This window comes from Nuphar pumila, chromosome 10 (assembly GCF_984573655.1).
Source record: "Nuphar pumila chromosome 10, dmNupPumi1.hap1.1, whole genome shotgun sequence".
NCBI lineage: Eukaryota > Viridiplantae > Streptophyta > Magnoliopsida > Nymphaeales > Nymphaeaceae > Nuphar > Nuphar pumila.
The window spans coordinates 13,357,093-13,365,107 of record NC_143258.1 but is presented as its reverse complement, the minus strand read 5'-3'; positions in this window follow the sequence as shown (position 1 = coordinate 13,365,107).

Genomic DNA, 8,015 nt, shown 5'->3' with positions numbered 1-8,015 from the left:
AATCCAAAGGCTTTCCAAAAGTCGGTAGCGATTCATCGAGTCAAAGCAAGCACAAAAGATAGCAAGGTTGCAAATTAGTCAGATGATTATGTAGAATTTGATCAGTCTCTTCAGGAATTACCAGAATTTGCCTCAGTTCAGAAACAGGATGAACCATCCGCTCTAGTACAAGACCCAACTGAAGATGTCAATATCGGTTCAGAGGACAATTCCAAGGTTCTCAAGATCGGTACCAGTCTAAGTCCGGAAGAGAAAGAAAGACTTACAAATTTTCTCAAGCAACATGAAGAAGTGTTCTAATGAACATATGAAGATATGCCGGGCTTAGATCCCAAATTGGTCGAACACCGACTCGTTTTGAAGCCAGATGTTAAGCCAGTTAAGCAAAAGCTGAGAAAAATGGATCCCAGAATAGAACAACAAGTCAAGGAAGGACTTTAAGATTTGCTCAAAGCAGGATTCATTTGAACTATTGACTACCCAGATTGGTTAGCCAATATTGTCGTTGTTCCAAAGAAAAATGGCAGAGTGAGAATTTGCATAGACTTTAGAGACCTCAACAAGGCAACTTCGAAGGATGACTATCCACTTCCAAGCATTGATCTTCTAATTGACAGCACGACAGAACATGCCATCTTCTCCTTTATGGACAGATATTCCGGCTATAATCAGATCAAGTTGGCCTCCCACGACCAATCAAAAACTTCCTTCACTACGCCTTGGGACACTTTCTGTTATACATTTATGCCTTTTGGGCTCAAGAATGCTGGAGCAACATATCAACGGGCAATGGCCGTTATCTTTCATGATCAGATGCGCAAAATTATGGATGCGTATGTTGATGATATCCTCGTGAAATCTAAAGAGGAAGAAGATCACCTCGAAGCTCTTGACCAAGTATTCAAACGACTCATTCTTTACAAGTTAAGGCTTAACCCGCAAAAGTGTGTCTTTGGAGTTGAATCAGGCAAATTGTTGGGCTTTCTGGTCAGCAAAAAGGGAATCGAAGTTGACCCAGCCAAAGCAAAGGCTATCATTGATATGCCACCCCCGAAGAATCTCAAAAAATTGAGTAGCCTTCAGGGACGCATGCAATCAATTCAGCGATTTATTTCCAACCTGGCAATGAGATGTGAGCCCTTTAACCACTTACTTAGAAAAGGAGTGAAGTTCGAATGGGGACCAGAGTGTCAGCAATCATTCGATTGGATCAAGAAGTATCTTTTCAATCCTCCTATCTTGAAGCCGCCAAAATTGGGAAAACCTCTGCTGTTATACATCTCGGTCAATCAAGTTGCATGTGGCGGATTCTTGGCGCAATACAAAGAAGGCAGCTTGATAGAGCACACCATTTATTATATGAGTAAGACTTTCATAGATTATGAAAAGAAATACTCTCACATAGAGAAGACTTGCCTAGCTCTGGTATGGATGTGTCAGAAGCTAAGACACTACCTGCTAGCATCAGAAGTCAAAATTTTGTCTAAACTCAACCCTCTCAAGTATATTTTGGAGCAACCTTTTCTCAGCGAACGAGTCGCCAAATGGCAAGTCTTACTGATGCAGTATGATTTAGAATACGTCTCGCAACAATCAATTAAAGGACAAGCAATTGCAGATCAATTGGCAGATTTTCCTCTGGCAGAAGAAGTGAAAGCCGAAGATGACTTCCCTGATGAACAAATATGCAATATCCAACAATATCCAATCTGAAATTTATTTTTTGACGGTTCCAAGAACATGGCCGGAATAGGCATTGGAATTCTATTAATCACTCCTGAGAAAGAGATGATTCCATTTTCTCTCAAATTAGATTTTCAATGCACCCACAATATGGCTGAGTATGAAGCCATAATTCAAGGTCTAAAAATTCTACTAGACTTCAATGTCAAGAGAGTGCATGCTTATGGTGACTCATTACTCGTTGTCAATCAAGTTCGAGCCGAATGGCAGGTCAAAGATCAAAAGCTATTTCCTTATCAGAAAATCGTTTCAGCTCTTGTCAACAATTTTGAAGAATTTCAGCTATTCCATATCAAGAGAGATTTTAATCTAGTGGCCGATAGCCTAGCCAGTTTAGGCTCCATTATGGCATTCAAAAATGAAGAATCTTGTCGCTCTTTCGAAATCGGCACACTTGACCAACCTGCTTTCCTTCCAACAGAGCATGTAAACCAAGCTGAGTAAAAGAAGAAGCCTTGGTATTACAATATCAAAACTTTCATAGAAACCGGTGAATTTCCTCCAGAACTCTCAAAGAAAGAGCAGCAAGCAATCCAGCGTATGTCTACTCGATACTTCATTCTGGCCAATGTCCTTTATCGTCGAGGATTCAGTTCAGAGTATTCCAGATGCTTAGACGAAGACGAAGCCAAATAAGTCATGCAAGAAGCACACAAAGGCATTTGTGGTGGCCACGTCGGCTACCAAACCCTTGTTAAACAAATCATCAAAGCAGGTTATTATTGGAAGACTATGCAACAAGACTGTTATCAGTATGTGAAGAAGTGTATTCAATGCCAGATACACGCACCCTCTATTCACGCTCCGGCAACTTATTTGCAATTTGTTGTCTCTCCATGGCCGTTGTCTATGTGGGCCTTCGATGTCGTAGGTCCCATCACCCCTTTTGCTTCAAATGGCCACAAATACTTCCTTGCCGCAACAGAATATTTCACCAAGTGGGTAAAAGCTATTACTCTTCGCACAATAGAAGGCCGACACATAGTCTCTTTCATTCACAAGAGCATCCTTTGCTGTTTCGACATCCCACATGACATTGTGTCAGATAATGGCAGTCATTTCAAGAATGAAAGAATGAAGACATTCTGCTCAAAGTTCAAGATCTATCATCATTTTTCCGCTCCATATTATCCTCAAGGGAATGGTCAGGCAGAGGCCACCAACAAGATTTTAATTCGTATCTTGGAGCGAACCGTAGAAACAGGCCGTGACTGGCATGAGAAGATCCACGATGCACTATGGGTCTATCAGACCACCATCCACACTCCAACAAATGCTACTCCATCAGAATTGGTCTATGGAACAGAAGTAGTATTGCCGCTACATGTTCAGAAGCCCGCTTTGAAATTTGCTTCACTTCTGCAATTACCCCTTGATCAATACCAACAACCGCGAATGGTACAATTAGACTTGCTCAACGAGAGAAGGCAAAAAGCAGCAGAGCATGCTCAATCCTATCGCCAAAGAGTAGCCAGGCAGTACGCGAGGTCTATCATCGAAAGAAGATTCAAAGTCAATGATTTAGTGCTTCGATCCACAACCTATCTCAAGCATCATCCTGGCGGCAAATGGTCGCCAAATTGGGAAGGTCCCTATGTTGTCAAAGAAGCCTTACCCCGCAACTCATATCGGCTCATCAACGCCGATGGGGTGGAATTACTAGATACCATTAATGCTCGACACTTGAAAAAGTTCTATACGTGAAACATTTATTCTCCTCTTGTAATCCTCCCATTTTCTTCAAATAATGATTATACTTTCTTTTCCCAGTTACACTGGGGCATTTTTAAAATTTTGTTCTGTATGCAGGCAGGATAAACAAATTCCTCATTTCACACACTTGTGCATTCATCTGCATCAATTTGCATTCATTTGCATTCAACTGCATTAACAACAATCTGGTCAGTATTGGGATTTCAACAAATAGTCCCATCACAATTCCTAATGATTCAAAATTGAAAGATAATCCCCAGTACTGAACCAAAACCCAGCGCTTGAACTGGTATTATTTCAAAATCCAGTGCTCAAACTGGTACATTTTCAAAATCCAACTTTTAAGTCGGTCTTTGAAAACCGAGTTCCAACTCGGGTTTTTATTCAAATTATCTTCCTTCTAAGATTTGAGTTTCGACTCGGGTTTCCCTTCAAATTATTTTTTCTTTTGAAAAACCGAGTTCCGACTCGTGATCTCTCTACTTTATTCGAGCTCCGACTCGAGTCATTTATTCTCCTTTGTTAATCCAAGTCATTTTGATCCTCAGGGTCAGTCAATTTCTCAAATTTGACATTTTGACCACCAATTTCCAATTTAAATCTTTGGATCAGTCAATTCTCAATCTTGACCCCCCGGTCACTCAAATTCCAATTACAAAATCCAATTCTCAATTCCAATTACCAAATTCTCAATTTCGACCTTCGAGTCACTCAATTCTCAATTTCGACCATCGGGTCACACAATTTCGACCTTCAGGTCACTCAATTCTCAATTTCGACCTCCAGGTCATCAAATTTTGACCGTCCGGTTACTCAATTTCCAATTTTGACCTCCAGGTCATTCAATCTCCAATTTTGACCTTCGGGTCAACCAATTTCAATTTTGACCGTCAGGTCATTCAATTATCCAATTTCGACCTCCGAGTCATCCAATTTTCAAACAATCAATTTTCCAATTTCCAATTTCGACCTTTTGGTCAATCAATTTCAATATCCAATTTCAATCATTTTCTCTTGCGAGAGACCCTTTTTAGGGAGAGTTCAAGGGAGCTCATTCTTTTCGCATGCTATCCAAGTCGTGAAATTCCACTAGAGGGGGGGTGAATAGTGAAATACGATAAAGATCGATAAAATAAAATAATCAGGCAATAAGGCACAACACAAAAAACACATAATTTATACTGGTTCGGTCAATACCCAGACCTACATCCAGTCCCCAAGCAAACCACTTGAGCTTTCCACTATAACATCCGAGTCACCGGATAAATAGTATAACACCCTCTTCCTCAGAGGTCTTCTTCTCTCAACAGAGAAGGGGCACACCCTTTTCCACAGAGGTCTTCTTCTCTCAACAGAGAAGGGCAACACCCTCTTTCTCAGAGGTCTACTTCTTTCAACAAAAAAGGAAAACAATGAATAACAGAAAGTTACAATACTTCCTATAGAACCTTCAGAATGATATGAATGCACGAATGAAGGATTCTCAGAATGTTCTGTTTGTCACTCAGAAGATACTCTTTGTCAAAGAGCTATACTTGACTTTTTCTCTTTTCTTTCTTTCCTTTTTCTCTTTCTTTTTCAAGGCTCTCTTTTTCAAATAATGAATAGGAATTTTTCTCGTTGTAAGCTCACACGTCCATTCCATTCCATGTTGAATAGTTTATTTGAGTGTGTTTATATAGCATTTAAAAAAGTAGTCGTTACATTTTGAAATCGTAGCCTTTTTGAAATGTGAAATGTTATGTCATTTCAAAAACATCTTTTAGAGAAATTCGAGAATGCCTTTTTCCATAAAAGTAAAATATAGGGTACACTAGTCGTTGTAATATTTTAGGTAATGCATATTTTATGTAAAAAGTCTATTTCTTACAATAGTACATTGAACGTTGGATTGTAGTTTTGTCTTTATTCTAATTAATGATTTGAGGTACATAAGTACTTCTTTACTTTAAATGAGTGTAAGTACAATGAGTGCTTTGAGATATTTATTTGTACATAGTCATGTCAAGTGTTTTCTTTATGTTGTGGTTTTCAAAGTCTTCAGAGAGAATGAGGACTACAAGAAAGTCGGCATTCTTGAGAAGGATATTTAACAAGGATTTCTTACATGAGGTATTTAATGCTTGTACAAAGAGAATGATGACTTCAAGTAAGTCGACATTCTATGGGTTTGTAAAAAGGTAACTAGAGTCTTTATCAAAACCTTTATCGTATTTGTTTTCTTTGTGTAGCCGATTTTCATGTTTTGTTTTTTACCCATATTTAAAATCATTTCTTTAAAGAAGGTAACTAGAGTCTTTTCAAAAATATATTATATTTGTTTTTCTTTATGTAGCCGATTTCATGTTTTGTCTTTTACCCATATTTGAAATCATTTCTTTAAAGAAGGTAACTAGAGTCTTTTCAAAACATATTATATTTGTTTTTCTTTATGTAGCCGATTTCATGTTTTGTCTTTTTCCTACATTTCTTTTCATGTTGTCTTGTATAAGGTACAATTATTACATTTTGAAATCATGTCAAAATAGCTTTTTCATAAATGGTTGTAAGAAGGTACAATTATTAGTTTTCAAAAAGGAGCTTTTTGAAACTATCGTATACTTTTATGATATAGTTTTTATGAATGAGTATGTAATATGCAATATGCATGTTCCTGAAGGTTCTGTTACATATGACTCTAAAGAAGAAAAAAAATCTTCATCTTGAGGTAGCCGATCTCTTCAGTTGAACTTTAGGAATGCATGGCTCATCAAGCTTTTTCTTCAAGGAGTATGATTGCACTAGTTGTACTTGAACAAGAAGTCTCCATCCTTTTTGGGTGAGATATCCTTGCATCAAATACTCGTTAGATTTATGGCAAAACATATTCAGTCATAATATAACATTTTTCAAGAGGACATATTATCATATCCTATAAAATCAAATACGACAGTGTATCATATTATGTGACATCAAAACAGAGTTTCTCAACATTCTCCCCCTTTTTGATGATGACAAAATATGCTCCCCCTGTCAAAAAGACATTATGCATAGAAATAATAATATGATAAAATATTGAAAAATGTTTAAAGAGAGTATTTCTTCAATAATGGAGACAGGTGTTCTCCCCCTTTGTCATAGACAAAAAGGAAGGGATCAGAGTAAGAGAGTTATTACAGACCAAAAGTAATTAAAAGTTATTACAGACCGAAAAAAAATAAGTTTATTTTGAGCCGGAGGAAGGGTGAAACTTTTGGAGTAATGCATCTTGGCCGAGTTGTAGTGAAGCTTGATTCTTCAGAAGGAGATCCTGGGTGTTCTGAATATTGACAATAGCTGTGAAGATGTCAAGGTCAGAAGTTGCTGCTTGATCTGCTTCTTGAGGGCCTTCGTCGTCAAAGTTTAGAGGAGAGGACTCTTCTTCATGAAGAGAGGAGTCATCAATTATATTGTTTGAGTAGTAGACGACATCGGTTGCAAGAGGAATCTGGAAGAATTCAAGAATGAGTGAGATGAAGTATCCGAAGGGAAGAGACTTAAAAGAACGAAAGTTGATCATGTTGTGGAAGATGACACTGGACCAGTTGATAGGAAAGGCAGAGAAGATGGCATAAAGAAGAAGGGAGACTTCATTTGCAATAAATCCCCTGGAGGGCGACTTGGGGACGATATTGGAGGAAAGAATTTTGGACAACAACAGAGCATGAGGTTGGAGATTGCTCTCATGCCATGGGAAGTGAGTGGAGCGAGTGGAGAGGAGGATTTTCTGAAACACAGAGTGGTCGAGAGGAACAACGTTGGGAAGTTCAATACCGTAAGAAGAAATATTCAAAATATTGCCTAACTGAGATATGTCAAAGGAGAAATTTTTTCCATGTACCATGGAAGTGATAGAAGAGTGATCATGGTCGATAGAAAGGTTGGTGTAGAAAACTTTGATAAGGTGAGGATAGATGGGCATTTGTTTTGGAGAGGCTAGAACATGAATAAGTTCAGAAAGAGAAGTTTGTAAGTCAAATGCTGGAAGGGCTTCAAGGTGAATCAAGCTGCCTGGTAGGATGGTCAAAGATTTTATGGAGTGATAAGTGTGAACGAGATCAGGAAATCTCAACTCAGAAGCTTGGTGTAAGTCAGATGTGCCAGAGAATGCCATTGCAAGAGCAAAAAAAAAAAAACGAGCAAGAGAGAAGATCTTGGAATGAGTAAGGGTTTGTAAGAGAATAGAGAAAATTGTGGGAATGAGATATGAATCAATCTAATAAATAGAAGAAGAGAAATAATGGTGATAAGAAATGAATGATATTGGAAGTGAAGGATTTTTGGATTGTAGTTTGAATAAGGAAATTCGTGAGTTGTAAGTTAAGGGGCTTGTGAATGACAAATCAAATCAATGGTGGAAGATAGTGTATCATATTGGTATGTAAGTTAAGAAGGACATAGATTTGAACAAATATACTATGGGAGAGTGTATCGAGTAGTGAGAAAAGTTATGAATGGAGTATGGAGTGACCTATTGAAGAGAGTAAAGAAAATAATGGCCTAATAAAACAAACAACTTTAACTACATGATATTACTTGAT